This window comes from Schistocerca americana, chromosome 2 (genome assembly GCF_021461395.2).
Source record: "Schistocerca americana isolate TAMUIC-IGC-003095 chromosome 2, iqSchAmer2.1, whole genome shotgun sequence".
NCBI lineage: Eukaryota > Metazoa > Arthropoda > Insecta > Orthoptera > Acrididae > Schistocerca > Schistocerca americana.
Genome location: NC_060120.1, coordinates 641158486 through 641175916, shown reverse-complemented (window position 1 = coordinate 641175916; position 17431 = coordinate 641158486). Strand labels below are relative to the sequence as shown.

The 17431-nt window shown below is 48.2% G+C and overlaps 12 non-coding genes across 12 annotated transcripts; all 12 read right to left on the bottom strand.

The window, feature by feature from the left end:
* Window positions 1–303: 303 nt before the first annotated feature.
* Window positions 304–385, bottom strand: Trnas-gcu. The gene has a single exon. It is a non-coding gene; the product is annotated as a tRNA-Ser (tRNA).
* Window positions 386–1154: 769 nt separating this feature from the next.
* Trnas-gcu lies at window positions 1155–1236 on the bottom strand. Its single transcript has one exon. It is a non-coding gene; the product is annotated as a tRNA-Ser (tRNA).
* An 838-nt stretch (window positions 1237–2074) lies between these two features.
* On the bottom strand, window positions 2075–2156 carry Trnas-gcu. Its single transcript has one exon. It is a non-coding gene; the product is annotated as a tRNA-Ser (tRNA).
* Window positions 2157–2925: 769 nt separating this feature from the next.
* Window positions 2926–3007, bottom strand: Trnas-gcu. The gene has a single exon. It is a non-coding gene; the product is annotated as a tRNA-Ser (tRNA).
* A 769-nt stretch (window positions 3008–3776) lies between these two features.
* On the bottom strand, window positions 3777–3858 carry Trnas-gcu. The gene has a single exon. It is a non-coding gene; the product is annotated as a tRNA-Ser (tRNA).
* An 838-nt stretch (window positions 3859–4696) lies between these two features.
* On the bottom strand, window positions 4697–4778 carry Trnas-gcu. Its single transcript has one exon. It is a non-coding gene; the product is annotated as a tRNA-Ser (tRNA).
* Window positions 4779–5616: 838 nt separating this feature from the next.
* Window positions 5617–5698, bottom strand: Trnas-gcu. The gene has a single exon. It is a non-coding gene; the product is annotated as a tRNA-Ser (tRNA).
* An 838-nt stretch (window positions 5699–6536) lies between these two features.
* Trnas-gcu lies at window positions 6537–6618 on the bottom strand. Its single transcript has one exon. It is a non-coding gene; the product is annotated as a tRNA-Ser (tRNA).
* An 838-nt stretch (window positions 6619–7456) lies between these two features.
* Trnas-gcu lies at window positions 7457–7538 on the bottom strand. The gene has a single exon. It is a non-coding gene; the product is annotated as a tRNA-Ser (tRNA).
* An 838-nt stretch (window positions 7539–8376) lies between these two features.
* Trnas-gcu lies at window positions 8377–8458 on the bottom strand. Its single transcript has one exon. It is a non-coding gene; the product is annotated as a tRNA-Ser (tRNA).
* A 7398-nt stretch (window positions 8459–15856) lies between these two features.
* Window positions 15857–15938, bottom strand: Trnas-gcu. Its single transcript has one exon. It is a non-coding gene; the product is annotated as a tRNA-Ser (tRNA).
* Window positions 15939–16776: 838 nt separating this feature from the next.
* On the bottom strand, window positions 16777–16858 carry Trnas-gcu. The gene has a single exon. It is a non-coding gene; the product is annotated as a tRNA-Ser (tRNA).
* Window positions 16859–17431: the final 573 nt, after the last annotated feature.

The window sequence follows — 17431 nt, the reverse complement described above, 5'->3', positions numbered from 1 at the left end:
TAGGCTTGATACGTTAAAATGACTGCGACAGGTATGCACTTAAATATAAATAACAACTCGTCGTTCGCAAATACCAACATACTCTTTGCTGGAACCGAAATTTGATTGGTTTATAGATCTCGAAATGATGTTTAATTCGAAGGGCATACGCTATGGAATGTTGTGCGCTTTCATCTGGTACGCAGTTTTGTCTCGTATTTCATACACACTCTATCTGCCACGTACACGCGCCGTTGTTACTACTGTGTGGCGTTTCGCTCGGAGAGGGAGTGACCGCAAACGAGTGCCTTACGTAAAATTCTTCGACGAGGATGGGATTCGAACCCACGCGTGCAGAGCACATTGGATTAGCAGTCCAACGCCTTAACAACTCGGCCACCTCGTCTGGTGCAAGTGCAGCTGTATCTTTGGCGAGTGCTTGCCGAAGGAAGACATTTGTCGATTCGAAAACGCATTCAAAACATCGTACTGGGCCGCTGTTAACGTCTAATGCCAAGCAGCAGTGCAGCTGACCAAGCTCCCACTCGCGAATCGTTTAATGACAGCATCCGTCCACGTCGATATCCGATCGGGGCAAAATCACCGGCCCACTTATTTACTGCAGGAATAAGCATTGTATCGACATGTAGTGTCGTCTAATGCAATGAGAAAGGTGCTGTGCATTCTTTTCCACGACTTACTGCAACGAAACGTACAGCTCGATACGCTACACTGATATTGCTAGCAAGGTTTTGACGTTCCCCCTAGCCCAAGATTGTCCTGCTGTTTGCGATGGAGCTTGGTGTTTGGGCGGCCACTGGCGACGGATGTCTGCAAAGTCAAGTCTCTCCAGTAGGCCCTGTCACTTATTATAGGCTTGATACGTTAAAATGACTGCGACAGGTATGCACTTAAATATAAATAACAACTCGTCGTTCGCAAATACCAACATACTCTTTGCTGGAACCGAAATTTGATTGGTTTATAGATCTCGAAATGATGTTTAATTCGAAGGGCATACGCTATGGAATGTTGGCCGCTTTCATCTGGTACGCAGTTTTGTCTCGTATTTCATACACACTCTATCTGCCACGTACACGCGCCGTTGTTACTACTGTGTGGCGTTTCGCACGGAGAGGGAGTGACCGCAAACGAGTGCCTTACGTAAAATTCTTCGAGGAGGATGGGATTCGAACCCACGCGTGCAGAGCACATTGGATTAGCAGTCCAACGCCTTAACCACTCGGCCACCTCGTCTGCTGCAACTACAGCTGTGTCTTTGGCGAGTGCTTGCCGAAGGAAGACATTTGTCGATTCGAAAACGCATTCAAAACATCGTACTGGGCCGCTGTTAACGTCTAATGCCAAGCAGCAGTGCAGCTGACCAAGCTCCCACTCGCGAATCGTTTAATGACAGCATCCGTCCACGTCGATATCCGATCGGGGCAAAATCACCGGCCCACTTATTTACTGCAGGAATAAGCATTGTATCGACATGTAGTGTCGTCAAATGCAATGAGAAAGGTGCTGTGCATTCTTTTCCACGACTTACTGCAACGAAACGTACAGCTCGATACGCTACACTGATATTGCTAGCAAGGTTTTGACGTTCCCCCTAGCCCAAGATTGTCCTGCTGTTTGCGATGGAGCTTGGTGTTTGGGCGGCCACTGGCGACGGATGTCTGCAAAGTCAAGTCTCTCCAGTAGGCCCTGTCAAATCGCTTCTGTAGATGGCGGCCTGGCTTTAAACAAACTGTCGGAAGGCGACAGTTGTGCTACAGATGGATTATTATAGGCTTGATACGTTAAAATGACTGCGACAGGTATGCACTTAAATATAAATAACAACTCGTCGTTCGCAAATACCACCATACTCTTTGCTGGAACCGAAATTTGATTGGTTTATAGATCTCGAAATGATGTTTAATTCGAAGGGCATACGCTATGGAATGTTGTGCGCTTTCATCTGGTACGCAGTTTTGTCTCGTATTTCATACACACTCTATCTGCCACGTACACGCGCCGTTGTTACTACTGTGTGGCGTTTCGCACGGAGAGGGAGTGACCGCAAACGAGTGCCTTACGTAAAGTTCTTCGACGAGGATGGGATTCGAACCGACGCGTGCAGAGCACATTGGATTAGCAGTCCAACGCCTTAACCACTCGGCCACCTCGTCTGCTGCAACTGCAGCTGTGTCTTTGGCGAGTGCTTGCCGAAGGAAGACATTTGTCGATTCGAAAACGCATTCAAAACATCGTACTGGGCCGCTGTTAACGTCTAATGCCAAGCAGCAGTGCAGCTGACCAAGCTCCCACTCGCGAATCGTTTAATGACAGCATCCGTCCACGTCGATATCCGATCGGGGCAAAATCACCGACCCACTTATTTACTGCAGGAATAAGCATTGTATCCACATGTAGTGTCGTCTAATGCAATGAGAAAGGTGCTGTGCATTCTTTTCCACGACTTACTGCAACGAAACGTACAGCTCGATACGCTACACTGATATTGCTAGCAAGGTTTTGACGTTCCCCCTAGCCCAAGATTGTCCTGCTGTTTGCGATGGAGCTTGGTGTTTGGGCGGCCACTGGCGACGGATGTCTGCAAAGTCAAGTCTCTCCAGTAGGCCCTGTCACTTATTATAGGCTTGATACGTTAAAATGACTGCGACAGGTATGCACTTAAATATAAATAACAACTCGTCGTTCGCAAATACCAACATACTCTTTGCTGGAACCGAAATTTGATTGGTTTATAGATCTCGAAATGATGTTTAATTCGAAGGGCATACGCTATGGAATGTTGTGCGCTTTCATCTGGTACGCAGTTTTGTCTCGTATTTCATACACACTCTATCTGCCACGTACACGCGCCGTTGTTACTACTGTGTGGCGTTTCGCACAGAGAGGGAGTGACCGCAAACGAGTGCCTTACGTAAAATTCTTCGACGAGGATGGGATTCGAACCCACGCGTGCAGAGCACATTGGATTAGCAGTCCAACGCCTTAACAACTCGGCCACCTCGTCTGGTGCAAGTGCAGCTGTGTCTTTGGCGAGTGCTTGCCGAAGGAAGACATTTGTCGATTCGAAAACGCATTCAAAACATCGTACTGGGCCGCTGTTAACGTCTAATGCCAAGCAGCAGTGCAGCTGACCAAGCTCCCACTCGCGAATCGTTTAATGACAGCATCCGTCCACGTCGATATCCGATCGGGGCAAAATCACCGGCCCACTTATTTACTGCAGGAATAAGCATTGTATCGACATGTAGTGTCGTCTAATGCAATGAGAAAGGTGCTGTGCATTCTTTTCCACGACTTACTGCAACGAAACGTACAGCTCGATACGCTACACTGATATTGCTAGCAAGGTTTTGACGTTCCCCCTAGCCCAAGATTGTCCTGCTGTTTGCGATGGAGCTTGGCGTTTGGGCGGCCACTGGCGACGGATGTCTGCAAAGTCAAGTCTCTCCAGTAGGCCCTGTCACTTATTATAGGCTTGATACGTTAAAATGACTGCGACAGGTATGCACTTAAATATAAATAACAACTCGTCGTTCGCAAATACCAACATACTCTTTGCTGGAACCGAAATTTGATTGGTTTATAGATCTCGAAATGATGTTTAATTCGAAGGGCATACGCTATGGAATGTTGGCCGCTTTCATCTGGTACGCAGTTTTGTCTCGTATTTCATACACACTCTATCTGCCACGTACACGCGCCGTTGTTACTACTGTGTGGCGTTTCGCACGGAGAGGGAGTGACCGCAAACGAGTGCCTTACGTAAAATTCTTCGAGGAGGATGGGATTCGAACCCACGCGTGCAGAGCACATTGGATTAGCAGTCCAACGCCTTAACCACTCGGCCACCTCGTCTGCTGCAAATACAGCTGTGTCTTTGGCGAGTGCTTGCCGAAGGAAGACATTTGTCGATTCGAAAACGCATTCAAAACATCGTACTGGGCCGCTGTTAACGTCTAATGCCAAGCAGCAGTGCAGCTGACCAAGCTCCCACTCGCGAATCGTTTAATGACAGCATCCGTCCACGTCGATATCCGATCGGGGCAAAATCACCGGCCCACTTATTTACTGCAGGAATAAGCATTGTATCGACATGTAGTGTCGTCAAATGCAATGAGAAAGGTGCTGTGCATTCTTTTCCACGACTTACTGCAACGAAACGTACAGCTCGATACGCTACACTGATATTGCTAGCAAGGTTTTGACGTTCCCCCTAGCCCAAGATTGTCCTGCTGTTTGCGATGGAGCTTGGTGTTTGGGCGGCCACTGGCGACGGATGTCTGCAAAGTCAAGTCTCTCTAGTAGGCCCTGTCAAATCGCTTCTGTAGATGGCGGCCTGGCTTTAAACAAACTGTCGGAAGGCGACAGTTGTGCTACAGATGGATTATTATACGCTTGATACGTTAAAATGACTGCGACAGGTATGCACTTAAATATAAATAACAACTCGTCGTTCGCAAATACCAACATACTCTTTGCTGGAACCGAAATTTGATTGGTTTATAGATCTCGAAATGATGTTTAATTCGAAGGGCATACGCTATGGAATGTTGGCCGCTTTCATCTGGTACGCAGTTTTGTCTCGTATTTCATACACACTCTATCTGCCACGTACACGCGCCGTTGTTTCTACTGTGTGGCGTTTCGCACGGAGAGGGAGTGACCGCAAACAAGTGCCTTACGTAAAATTCTTCGACGAGGATGGGATTCGAACCCACGCGTGCAGAGCACATTGGATTAGCAGTCCAACGCCTTAACCACTCGGCCACCTCGTCTGCTGCAACTACAGCTGTGTCTTTGGCGAGTGCTTTCCGAAGGAAGACATTTGTCGATTCGAAAAAGCATTCAAAACATCGTACTGGGCCGCTGTTAACGTCTAATGCCAAGCAGCAGTGCAGTCGACCAAGCTCCCACTCGCGAATCGTTTAATGACAGCATCCGTCCACGTCGATATCCGATCGGGGCAAAATCACCGACCCACTTATTTACTGCAGGAATAAGCATTGTATCGACATGTAGTGTCGTCTAATGCAATGAGAAAGGTGCTGTGCATACTTTTCCACGACTTACTGCAACGAAACGTACAGCTCGATACGCTACACTGATATTGCTAGCTAGGTTTTGACGTTCCCCCTAGCCCAAGATTGTCCTGCTGTTTGCGATGGAGCTTGGTGTTTGGGCGGCCACTGGCGACGGATGTCTGCAAAGTCAAGTCTCTCCAGTAGGCCCTGTCAAATCGCTTCTGTAGATGGCGGCCTGGCTTTAAACAAACTGTCGGAAGGCGACAGTTGTGCTACAGATGGATTATTATAGGCTTGATACGTTAAAATGACTGCGACAGGTATGCACTTAAATATAAATAACAACTCGTCGTTCGCAAATACCAACATACTCTTTGCTGGAACCGAAATTTGATTGGTTTATAGATCTGGAAATGATGTTTAATTCGAAGGGCATACGCTATGGAATGTTGTGCGCTTTCATCTGGTACGCAGTTTTGTCTCGTATTTCATACACACTCTATCTGCCACGTACACGCGCCGTTGTTTCTACTGTGTGGCGTTTCGCACGGAGAGGGAGTGACCGCAAACAAGTGCCTTACGTAAAATTCTTCGACGAGGATGGGATTCGAACCCACGCGTGCAGAGCACATTGGATTAGCAGTCCAACGCCTTAACCACTCGGCCACCTCGTCTGCTGCAACTACAGCTGTGTCTTTGGCGAGTGCTTTCCGAAGGAAGACATTTGTCGATTCGAAAACGCATTCAAAACATCGTACTGGGCCGCTGTTAACGTCTAATGCCAAGCAGCAGTGCAGCCGACCAAGCTCCCACTCGCGAATCGTTTAATGACAGCATCCGTCCACGTCGATATCCGATCGGGGCAAAATCACCGACCCACTTATTTACTGCAGGAATAAGCATTGTATCGACATGTAGTGTCGTCTAATGCAATGAGAAAGGTGCTGTGCATACTTTTCCACGACTTACTGCAACGAAACGTACAGCTCGATACGCTACACTGATATTGCTAGCTAGGTTTTGACGTTCCCCCTAGCCCAAGATTGTCCTGCTGTTTGCGATGGAGCTTGGTGTTTGGGCGGCCACTGGCGACGGATGTCTGCAAAGTCAAGTCCCTCCAGTAGGCCCTGTCAAATCGCTTCTGTAGATGGCGGCCTGGCTTTAAACAAACTGTCGGAAGGCGACAGTTGTGCTACAGATGGATTATTATAGGCTTGATACGTTAAAATGACTGCGACAGGTATGCACTTAAATATAAATAACAACTCGTCGTTCGCAAATACCAACATACTCTTTGCTGGAACCGAAATTTGATTGGTTTATAGATCTCGAAATGATGTTTAATTCGAAGGGCATACGCTATGGAATGTTGTGCGCTTTCATCTGGTACGCAGTTTTGTCTCGTATTTCATACACACTCTATCTGCCACGTTCACGCGCCGTTGTTACTACTGTGTGGCGTTTCGCACGGAGAGGGAGTGACCGCAAACGAGTGCCTTACGTAAAATTCTTCGACGAGGATGGGATTCGAACCCACGCGTGCAGAGCACATTGGATTAGCAGTCCAACGCCTTAACCACTCGGCCACCTCGTCTGCTGCAACTGCAGCTGTGTCTTTGGCGAGTGCTTGCCGAAGGAAGACATTTGTCGATTCGAAAACGCATTCAAAACATCGTACTGCGCCGCTGTTAACGTCTAATGCCATGCAGCAGTGCAGCCGACCAAGCTCCCACTCGCGAATCGTTTAATGACAGCATCCGTCCACGTCGATATCCGATCGGGGCAAAATCACCGACCCACTTATTTACTGCAGGAATAAGCATTGTATCGACATGTAGTGTCGTCTAATGCAATGAGAAAGGTGCTGTGCATACTTTTCCACGACTTACTGCAACGAAACGTACAGCTCGATACGCTACACTGATATTGCTAGCTAGGTTTTGACGTTCCCCCTAGCCCAAGATTGTCCTGCTGTTTGCGATGGAGCTTGGTGTTTGGGCGGCCACTGGCGACGGATGTCTGCAAAGTCAAGTCTCTCCAGTAGGCCCTGTCAAATCGCTTCTGTAGATGGCGGCCTGGCTTTAAACAAACTGTCGGAAGGCGACAGTTGTGCTACAGATGGATTATTATACGCTTGATACGTTAAAATGACTGCGACAGGTATGCACTTAAATATAAATAACAACTCGTCGTTCGCAAATACCAACATACTCTTTGCTGGAACCGAAATTTGATTGGTTTATAGATCTCGAAATGATGTTTAATTCGAAGGGCATACGCTATGGAATGTTGGCCGCTTTCATCTGGTACGCAGTTTTGTCTCGTATTTCATACACACTCTATCTGCCACGTACACGCGCCGTTGTTTCTACTGTGTGGCGTTTCGCACGGAGAGGGAGTGACCGCAAACAAGTGCCTTACGTAAAATTCTTCGACGAGGATGGGATTCGAACCCACGCGTGCAGAGCACATTGGATTAGCAGTCCAACGCCTTAACCACTCGGCCACCTCGTCTGCTGCAACTACAGCTGTGTCTTTGGCGAGTGCTTGCCGAAGGAAGACATTTGTCGATTCGAAAACGCATTCAAAACATCGTACTGGGCCGCTGTTAACGTCTAATGCCAAGCAGCAGTGCAGCTGACCAAGCTCCCACTCGCGAATCGTTTAATGACAGCATCCGTCCACGTCGATATCCGATCGGGGCAAAATCACCGACCCACTTATTTACTGCAGGAATAAGCATTGTATCCACATGTAGTGTCGTCTAATGCAATGAGAAAGGTGCTGTGCATTCTTTTCCACGACTTACTGCAACGAAACGTACAGCTCGATACGCTACACTGATATTGCTAGCAAGGTTTTGACGTTCCCCCTAGCCCAAGATTGTCCTGCTGTTTGCGATGGAGCTTGGTGTTTGGGCGGCCACTGGCGACGGATGTCTGCAAAGTCAAGTCTCTCCAGTAGGCCCTGTCAAATCGCTTCTGTAGATGGCGGCCTGGCTTTAAACAAACTGTCGGAAGGCGACAGTTGTGCTACAGATGGATTATTATAGGCTTGATACGTTAAAATGACTGCGACAGGTATGCACTTAAATATAAATAACAACTCGTCGTTCGCAAATACCAACATACTCTTTGCTGGAACCGAAATTTGATTGGTTTATAGATCTGGAAATGATGTTTAATTCGAAGGGCATACGCTATGGAATGTTGTGCGCTTTCATCTGGTACGCAGTTTTGTCTCGTATTTCATACACACTCTATCTGCCACGTACACGCGCCGTTGTTTCTACTGTGTGGCGTTTCGCACGGAGAGGGAGTGACCGCAAACAAGTGCCTTACGTAAAATTCTTCGACGAGGATGGGATTCGAACCCACGCGTGCAGAGCACATTGGATTAGCAGTCCAACGCCTTAACCACTCGGCCACCTCGTCTGCTGCAACTACAGCTGTGTCTTTGGCGAGTGCTTTCCGAAGGAAGACATTTGTCGATTCGAAAACGCATTCAAATCATCGTACTGGGCCGCTGTTAACGTCTAATGCCAAGCAGCAGTGCAGCTGACCAAGCTCCCACTCGCGAATCGTTTAATGACAGCATCCGTCCACGTCGATATCCGATCGGGGCAAAATCACCGACCCACTTATTTACTGCAGGAATAAGCATTGTATCGACATGTAGTGTCGTCTAATGCAATGAGAAAGGTGCTGTGCATACTTTTCCACGACTTACTGCAACGAAACGTACAGCTCGATACGCTACACTGATATTGCTAGCTAGGTTTTGACGTTCCCCCTAGCCCAAGATTGTCCTGCTGTTTGCGATGGAGCTTGGTGTTTGGGCGGCCACTGGCGACGGATGTCTGCAAAGTCAAGTCTCTCCAGTAGGCCCTGTCAAATCGCTTCTGTAGATGGCGGCCTGGCTTTAAACAAACTGTCGGAAGGCGACAGTTGTGCTACAGATGGATTATTATAGGCTTGATACGTTAAAATGACTGCGACAGGTATGCACTTAAATATAAATAACAACTCGTCGTTCGCAAATACCAACATACTCTTTGCTGGAACCGAAATTTGATTGGTTTATAGATCTCGAAATGATGTTTAATTCGAAGGGCATACGCTATGGAATGTTGTGCGCTTTCATCTGGTACGCAGTTTTGTCTCGTATTTCATACACACTCTATCTGCCACGTTCACGCGCCGTTGTTACTACTGTGTGGCGTTTCGCACGGAGAGGGAGTGACCGCAAACGAGTGCCTTACGTAAAATTCTTCGACGAGGATGGGATTCGAACCCACGCGTGCAGAGCACATTGGATTAGCAGTCCAACGCCTTAACCACTTTTTTTTTTTTTTTTTTTTTTTTTTTTTTTTTTTTTTTTTTTTTTTTTTTTTTTTTTTTTTTTAATCCAGCCGGGAATCGAACCCGGACCGTTAGGTATGACATTCCGTCGCCCTGACCACTTTTTTTTTTCCTAGCCAAAGAGGCTACCCCTTTTTTTTTTATAAGATTTACATACAACTTAAATGAAAGTGAAAATAAAAAAATAAAAATCCGTATTCCAAGCGGATGGTTTTACCTTTTTTTTTTTTTTTTTTTTTTTTTTTTTTTTTTTTTTTTTTTTTTTTTTGAGAGCAGGAAGGCAGGGTAAACAAACAATCTTTATTCGTACAATTGTACTATCTTAGGGATAACAAAAGGATCGAGACAGCAAGAACAAAGCAAAAACAATTTGGAAACCAGAAAATCAACGTAAAGGCCGCCCTTTTTGTTTGTGTAACATGAAGAAAGTAAATGACAATCCTAGTCACGGGCGGGAGTGAAAATGAAGTTATCATCTGCATCACAATCCCTGCAGCACGCGGTGTCGCATCATAAATCTGGCAGACAGCCATATAAACTTGACCATTTCTGCCTTTGTGGGCGGCATATATTCATGTATTTCTCCTGCGTCGACCATGTAGGGGCCCGTTGTCTTCTCAGTGTGCTGTATGCCAATATAACTGAACCGCGCAGTATTGTTTCTAGTCGTTCTGCTGCAGGAGTCTTCTCAGTTCTGGGACACCCCAGCTGTCGGGAGGATTGTGAAAAACACTTCCTAAAAAATTGGAAAAGTAAGTCCTGTATTTCGTATGACTCCGTATGAGCTCGTGTTGTTCTTGTAAATACATCCAATAATCCATCACGGACTTAATATCGTACGAATACAAATATTTCGTCGCATGTCCAGCGATCCAATTGACCGCATACGTCTTTTGTTTGGGAAAAAAGGTCTTGTCCGGTAGAAAAAGTACATCCGATGTGATTTCTGTGTAGTTAGTGCGCCGAAGGAAGGCCAATATTCGACGCGTCAGCATCCAGACGTCCCTCGCTGCGCCACACACTAAACCATGTTCTTCCGTTGCTAACAGGCCACAGTTTGTGCAAAGAGGAGAATCGACCATATGAATTGTATGTAATCGACTCCTGGTCACAAGTTTACGGTTTATAAGAATGTACCACATCGATCTCGCTGCTGTTGACAGTAATGGAGTATGCACTGCACACCAAATGTGGTTCCACGTTCTCGACGGGTATTTGAATTCCATTACGTTGCGGGCATGGTGATCCATCAAGCACCTATAGATCTCCCGAGTCGTGGGTAGTCTCGTCGAAGGTACTTTCAGACGAACGTAACTGTAATCAACCAGAAATGAGGCAATGTGTGCAAGAGAAGGCGAAATATTGCCCACCGCAATAGGGGGTTCGTACGAAGGCGGAACAAGTACTTCTATCAGAGCTGACGTAATGGTGTGCTTTCGTTGTTGCCAATTTCGTATCATCGCTCGCATGTAAAGCGCCAGAGCTTTGTTTCGCACGTTTGTGAGGTTGAGGCCACCGTTCCGGAAGTGCAGCGTTAACGTGTCATATGTGATCTTAAACAACATCCCAGTACTAACATAGTAACCAAAGGCAGCCATGAGGCGGTCTGCAATACCCTTCGGTATTGGTAGGATCTGCGCTAAATGGGGCAGACGTGACGCTATGTGAACATTAGTGTATGCCACACGCTGGATCATGTCAAAGGCTCTCAGTGAGTTGTTCCGTATCGCCAGACGAACATTTTGCAGAAGCCGCCGAGAACTCGCCGCCGCTGACCGCCGTAGTGAGCGGGTAAATGTGATCCCCAGACATCTCAGCGATTCCACCGTCTGAAACGGTCCCGGTATGTCTTCCAGACCCCGTCCAATGTGCATAATTTTGGATTTCGTCATGTTAATGACACTGCCTGCTGCCGTCCCGTAAGAGTCTAGATATTCAACAGCCTGATGCACTTCATGACCTGATCTGACAAGAAGGATCAGGTCGTCCGCATATGCGCGACAAACGAAAGAGTTCTCATTAAGCGCTATCCCAGTAAGTGAGCGCCTCATAACACACATCAGCGGTTCAAGCGCTATCGCAAACAGCATCATGGAGAGTGGGCACCCTTGTCGGACGGAGCTGTTAATAGGAACCGAGCCCGCTTCCCGACCGTTTACAATCACCTTCGATGTAGCCCCTCGTATTAGCCTCATAATGATGGAGATGAAAACAGGTGGAATCTCCATTCGGCTCATGACTGACGCCAAGAAGTCATGGTTTATCCTGTCGAACGCACGGTCGAAGTCCACAGATATCATCGCTGCTCGCATTTTACAAGTTTCCGCAAGGGCGATAACGTCACGGTATTCACTTAACGCCGAGGAGATGTTGCTTCGCACCCCTAGGCAAGCCTGATCAGGGGATATTGTCCTGGATATCGCCCGCTGGAGACGAGACGCTAGTAGCCGTGCAAAAATTTTATAATCGGTGTTTAGCATAGTGAGAGGCCGATATTGAGTAACACTACGACTCCTCTCCATCTTCGGGATGGGAAGAAGAAAGCCCGTCACAAAATCCGACGGTAGGCGCATGTTCGGACTCATCGCCTCATTGTACATCGACACCAACTGTGGCATCATCATGTCCACGAATTCTCGATAAAATTCTAGCGTAATCCCATCTGGCCCCGGTGATTTATGGGCCGCTCCTTTTGTGAGTGCCACCTTTATATCGTCTTCAGTGAGTGGCTCCATAAGCGCTGCCTTATCCGTCTCTGTCAGTGTCGTTTGCAGATGTTGCAGTATCTCTTCCCCTACCTGACGGTCCGTCGGTGTACCGGCATAGAGATGGCGGAAATGCTCTAAAAATTCATTTGCAATGTCCTGTTGTGTTGTCAGTTGACGGCCATCTAAACCGTGGAGCACTGTTACCAATGCCCGGCGGTAACGCTTATGTTCCCGCGACACATGGTGCATCGAGGTACGTTCCCCAGTGATGGTGTCAAGACATCTTGCCCGTATTGGGATGCCACCCAGTCGTCGTCGCGTGATCGATAGGATTTGTGCCTTGACACGATGAACTTCCGCATGATGTTCTGCAGACGGCACCTGGAAGGACAGCTCACGAAGCATGGTGTAATAATAATCAAGAGTGTCTCTCTGCCATCCCGCCTTATCCCGACCATACTGCATTAGAGCTCTTCTTATTGCCGGCTTAGTGCACTCGAGCCACCATTGAAGCACGGAGGTATACGTTGGTAGACGGCGTTGACATGTGGTCCATACCTCCTCGACTCTCTGACGACATTCGGGGTCCGCCAAAAGGGACGAATTGAGCTTCCATGTCCCGCGGCTTCTCCACACACTTTGCCTAGGGAGTGACATGGTACAAATGTAAGCCAGATGATCAGTAAATGCCGCAGGCCATCGTTCCGCGTCGACCACCTTATCCTGTAGGCCAACCGAAACATATATTCGATCGAGTCTGCTCGCCGAGTGACTGGTAAAAAAAGTATATCCCTCACGGTTCCTATGAATCATGTCCCAGGTGTCGCTTAACTCCAGATCCCGGCATAGCACATGCAATTCACGACAGGTATTGTAATGTGGTGTCTGGTCTTTTTGGGCTAAAACACAATTGAAGTCACCACCTATAATGAAATGATCGAATCTGCCGGTAAATAAGGGCACAATCTCTTCGGAATAATATCTCGCACGCGCCCGTCTGTTGTCTGTGCCGGAAGGGGCATAAACATTGAGGATGCGAATTCCATTAACAGTTATCGCCAGTCCTCGTGCCGAAGGTAGATAAGCCAGGTCTCGGACCGGAATCCCGTCCCGGACCAATATCGCCGTTCCACTGTCGTTGTTCGAGTGCGGCGAGGTGTAGGAGATGTATCCATGTACGTCCTGGAACTCAGGAATGTAAATTTCCTGCACCATCAGTATATCCACATCCGACGCGTATATCATGTCCCTAAACAACTGCTGTTTCACGGGCGATCTAATGGTATTTATATTCACTGTCCCTATTCTGTATGCCTGGGGTCGAGTAGCTGTCATCTCCACATGATGTTAAAATGACAAAGTTTCACCGTGTCGATAGTCCCGTTGCACATCCGCCGAGGGTCGCCCGAGGAACGTGTCCCTGCGGCATTAGGTTTCTTGAGATGCGGACGGATGCAAGGCCCCACCAATAGAATGGTCCGCATCGGTGATGTCGTCGTCCTGCTCATACCAGCTGATACTATTGGTGTGCTCCAAATTTTCCTGTGCGGCATTGTTGTGTGACATCTGTTGTTCTTTCGCAGCTGTAGACTCCACCGCCGAAGGGGTAGCAGGCTCCTGAGCGGATGCGTCGTCTGAACGATATGACATCATTTCACTGTCCGAATTCATATGATCTGCGACATCCGAAGCTTGTGGTTCCATGTCAGACAGGTCCATAGTGTTAGACTCGTCTGGGCTCCCTAGAAGAGAAGGGAGCGTCTCCGCAGAGTTTAGTCGGCGCTTCTTGCGGCGCTTTGGCGAGCGTTGTTTGCGGGCCCTAACCTCGGCCTCTGGTGTTGGCGCATCTTGCATCTCCTGCGTTCCCGCCGCCGCCACAATCCCCTGGGGCCGTTCCACTTCAGCTTCCATGCCTATTGTGATGCTCTCATCCTCTTTCTGCGCCACCTGTAGTGTCTGAGATTGGAGGTTGGTCGGATCCATTCCTTCTTCAGTGGCGTCCGAAGGCGCCTCAATCAACTGCGGCGTCGGTTCGATGGTGCGCTCCGACCTCGGCGTCACCTCCCCGCGAAGTGCCGTCACGTAAGTCATCGGCAGTGACGTTGGTGTGGTCGGATTCTGGAAGTCTCCGCTGGGGAGTTGCACGAGTCTCCTCTGCATACACGCTGATCGAAGATGTCCTTCACCACCACACCCGGAGCATGTCCTGGGCTGTCCATCATAGATGACAATAGCTCTACAGCCGCCGATGTTTATGTACGATGGCACATGTTTTGTAAGGGCAATTCGCACCTGTCGGACACCATTGAGCACTGGATACGTGCTAAAACTTGCCCAGCGTTCGGCCGTATGACTAATAACTCTGCCATATGGCTGGAGTGATTCAGTGACCAATGATTCGGGTACCTCGAAAGGTAGCTCGAAGATTCGAATCGTACGCACGCCCAGGCCCGAATGAGCGACTAAAACTTCGCCAATATGACCATCGGAGTGTCGGAACTGGAATCCTCGTTTGGCGGCTTCAATGATCCTATCACATGCTGCGTCGTCAATCATCTTCACGTAAAGAGTGCTGCTCACGATTGATAAATGAATTCCAATAATCTCCGCGTAATTAAGATGCACTTCGTCCCTCAAGAAACGTTCGATTTCGAAAGCCTTCGGTCTTGCATACTCGTTACAGAACGTGAACTGTATCGTGGTTTTTCGGAAATTGTGTGCCATTGCGTTCGATTTAAACAGTAACACACGCGAGTGACGACGGTGTAAACACCGCTTCTTCCGCGACCGGTCGCAGCCGAGACGTAAACAAGTCCGAGCTGCTCCGCGGCGAAAGGCGGACTGCACACGCTATTGCGGAGCGAAGGCACAACACGTGCGACCTGCACGGCGTCGCAAGCGGAACTCGCACTCGGCCACCTCGTCTGCTGCAACTGCAGCTGTGTCTTTGGCGAGTGCTTGCCGAAGGAAGACATTTGTCGATTCGAAAACGCATTCAAAACATCGTACTGCGCCGCTGTTAACGTCTAATGCCATGCAGCAGTGCAGCCGACCAAGCTCCCACTCGCGAATCGTTTAATGACAGCATCCGTCCACGTCGATATCCGATCGGGGCAAAATCACCGACCCACTTATTTACTGCAGGAATAAGCATTGTATCGACATGTAGTGTCGTCTAATGCAATGAGAAAGGTGCTGTGCATACTTTTCCACGACTTACTGCAACGAAACGTACAGCTCGATACGCTACACTGATATTGCTAGCTAGGTTTTGACGTTCCCCCTAGCCCAAGATTGTCCTGCTGTTTGCGATGGAGCTTGGTGTTTGGGCGGCCACTGGCGACGGATGTCTGCAAAGTCAAGTCTCTCTAGTAGGCCCTGTCAAATCGCTTCTGTAGATGGCGGCCTGGCTTTAAACAAACTGTCGGAAGGCGACAGTTGTGCTACAGATGGATTATTATACGCTTGATACGTTAAAATGACTGCGACAGGTATGCACTTAAATATAAATAACAACTCGTCGTTCGCAAATACCAACATACTCTTTGCTGGAACCGAAATTTGATTGGTTTATAGATCTCGAAATGATGTTTAATTCGAAGGGCATACGCTATGGAATGTTGGCCGCTTTCATCTGGTACGCAGTTTTGTCTCGTATTTCATACACACTCTATCTGCCACGTACACGCGCCGTTGTTTCTACTGTGTGGCGTTTCGCACGGAGAGGGAGTGACCGCAAACAAGTGCCTTACGTAAAATTCTTCGACGAGGATGGGATTCGAACCCACGCGTGCAGAGCACATTGGATTAGCAGTCCAACGCCTTAACCACTCGGCCACCTCGTCTGCTGCAACTGCAGCTGTGTCTTTGGCGAGTGCTTTCCGAAGGAAGACATTTGTCGATTCGAAAACGCATTCAAAACATCGTACTGGGCCGCTGTTAACGTCTAATGCCATGCAGCAGTGCAGCCGACCAAGCTCCCACTCGCGAATCGTTTAATGACAGCATCCGTCCACGTCGATATCCGATCGGGGCAAAATCACCGACCCACTTATTTACTGCAGGAATAAGCATTGTATCGACATGTAGTGTCGTCTAATGCAATGAGAAAGGTGCTGTGCATACTTTTCCACGACTTACTGCAACGAAACGTACAGCTCGATACGCTACACTGATATTGCTAGCTAGGTTTTGACGTTCCCCCTAGCCCAAGATTGTCCTGCTGTTTGCGATGGAGCTTGGTGTTTGGGCGGCCACTGGCGACGGATGTCTGCAAAGTCAAGTCTCTCCAGTAGGCCCTGTCAAATCGCTTCTGTAGATGGCGGCCTGGCTTTAAACAAACTGTCGGAAGGCGACAGTTGTGCTACAGATGGATTATTATACGCTTGATACGTTAAAATGACTGCGACAGGTATGCACTTAAATATAAATAACAACTCGTCGTTCGCAAATACCAACATACTCTTTGCTGGAACCGAAATTTGATTGGTTTATAGATCTCGAAATGATGTTTAATTCGAAGGGCATACGCTATGGAATGTTGGCCGCTTTCATCTGGTACGCAGTTTTGTCTCGTATTTCATACACACTCTATCTGCCACGTACACGCGCCGTTGTTTCTACTGTGTGGCGTTTCGCACGGAGAGGGAGTGACCGCAAACAAGTGCCTTACGTAAAATTCTTCGACGAGGATGGGATTCGAACCCACGCGTGCAGAGCACATTGGATTAGCAGTCCAACGCCTTAACCACTCGGCCACCTCGTCTGCTGCAACTACAGCTGTGTCTTTGGCGAGTGCTTTCCGAAGGAAGACATTTGTCGATTCGAAAACGCATTCAAAACATCGTACTGGGCCGCTGTTAACGTCTAATGCCAAGCAGCAGTGCAGCCGACCATGCTCCCACTCGCGAATCGTTTAATGACAGCATCCGTCCACGTCGATATCCGATCGGGGCAAAATCACCGGCCCACTTTTTTACTGCAGGAATAAGCATTGTGTCGACATGTAGTGTCGTCTAATGCAATGAGAAAGGTGCTGTGCATTCTTTTCCACGACTTACTGCAACGAAACGTACAGCTCGATACGCTACACTGATATTGCTAGCAAGGTTTTGACGTTCCCCCTAGCCCAAGATTGTTCTGCTGTTTGCGATGGAGCTTGGTGTTTGGGCGGCCACTGGCGACGGATGTCTGCAAAGTCAAGTCTCTCCAGTAGGCCCTGTCAAATCGCTTCTGTAGATGGCGGCCTGGCTTTAAACAAACTGTCGGAAGGCGACAGTTGTGCTACAGATGGATTATTATAGGCTTGATACGTTAAAATGACTGCGACAGGTATGCA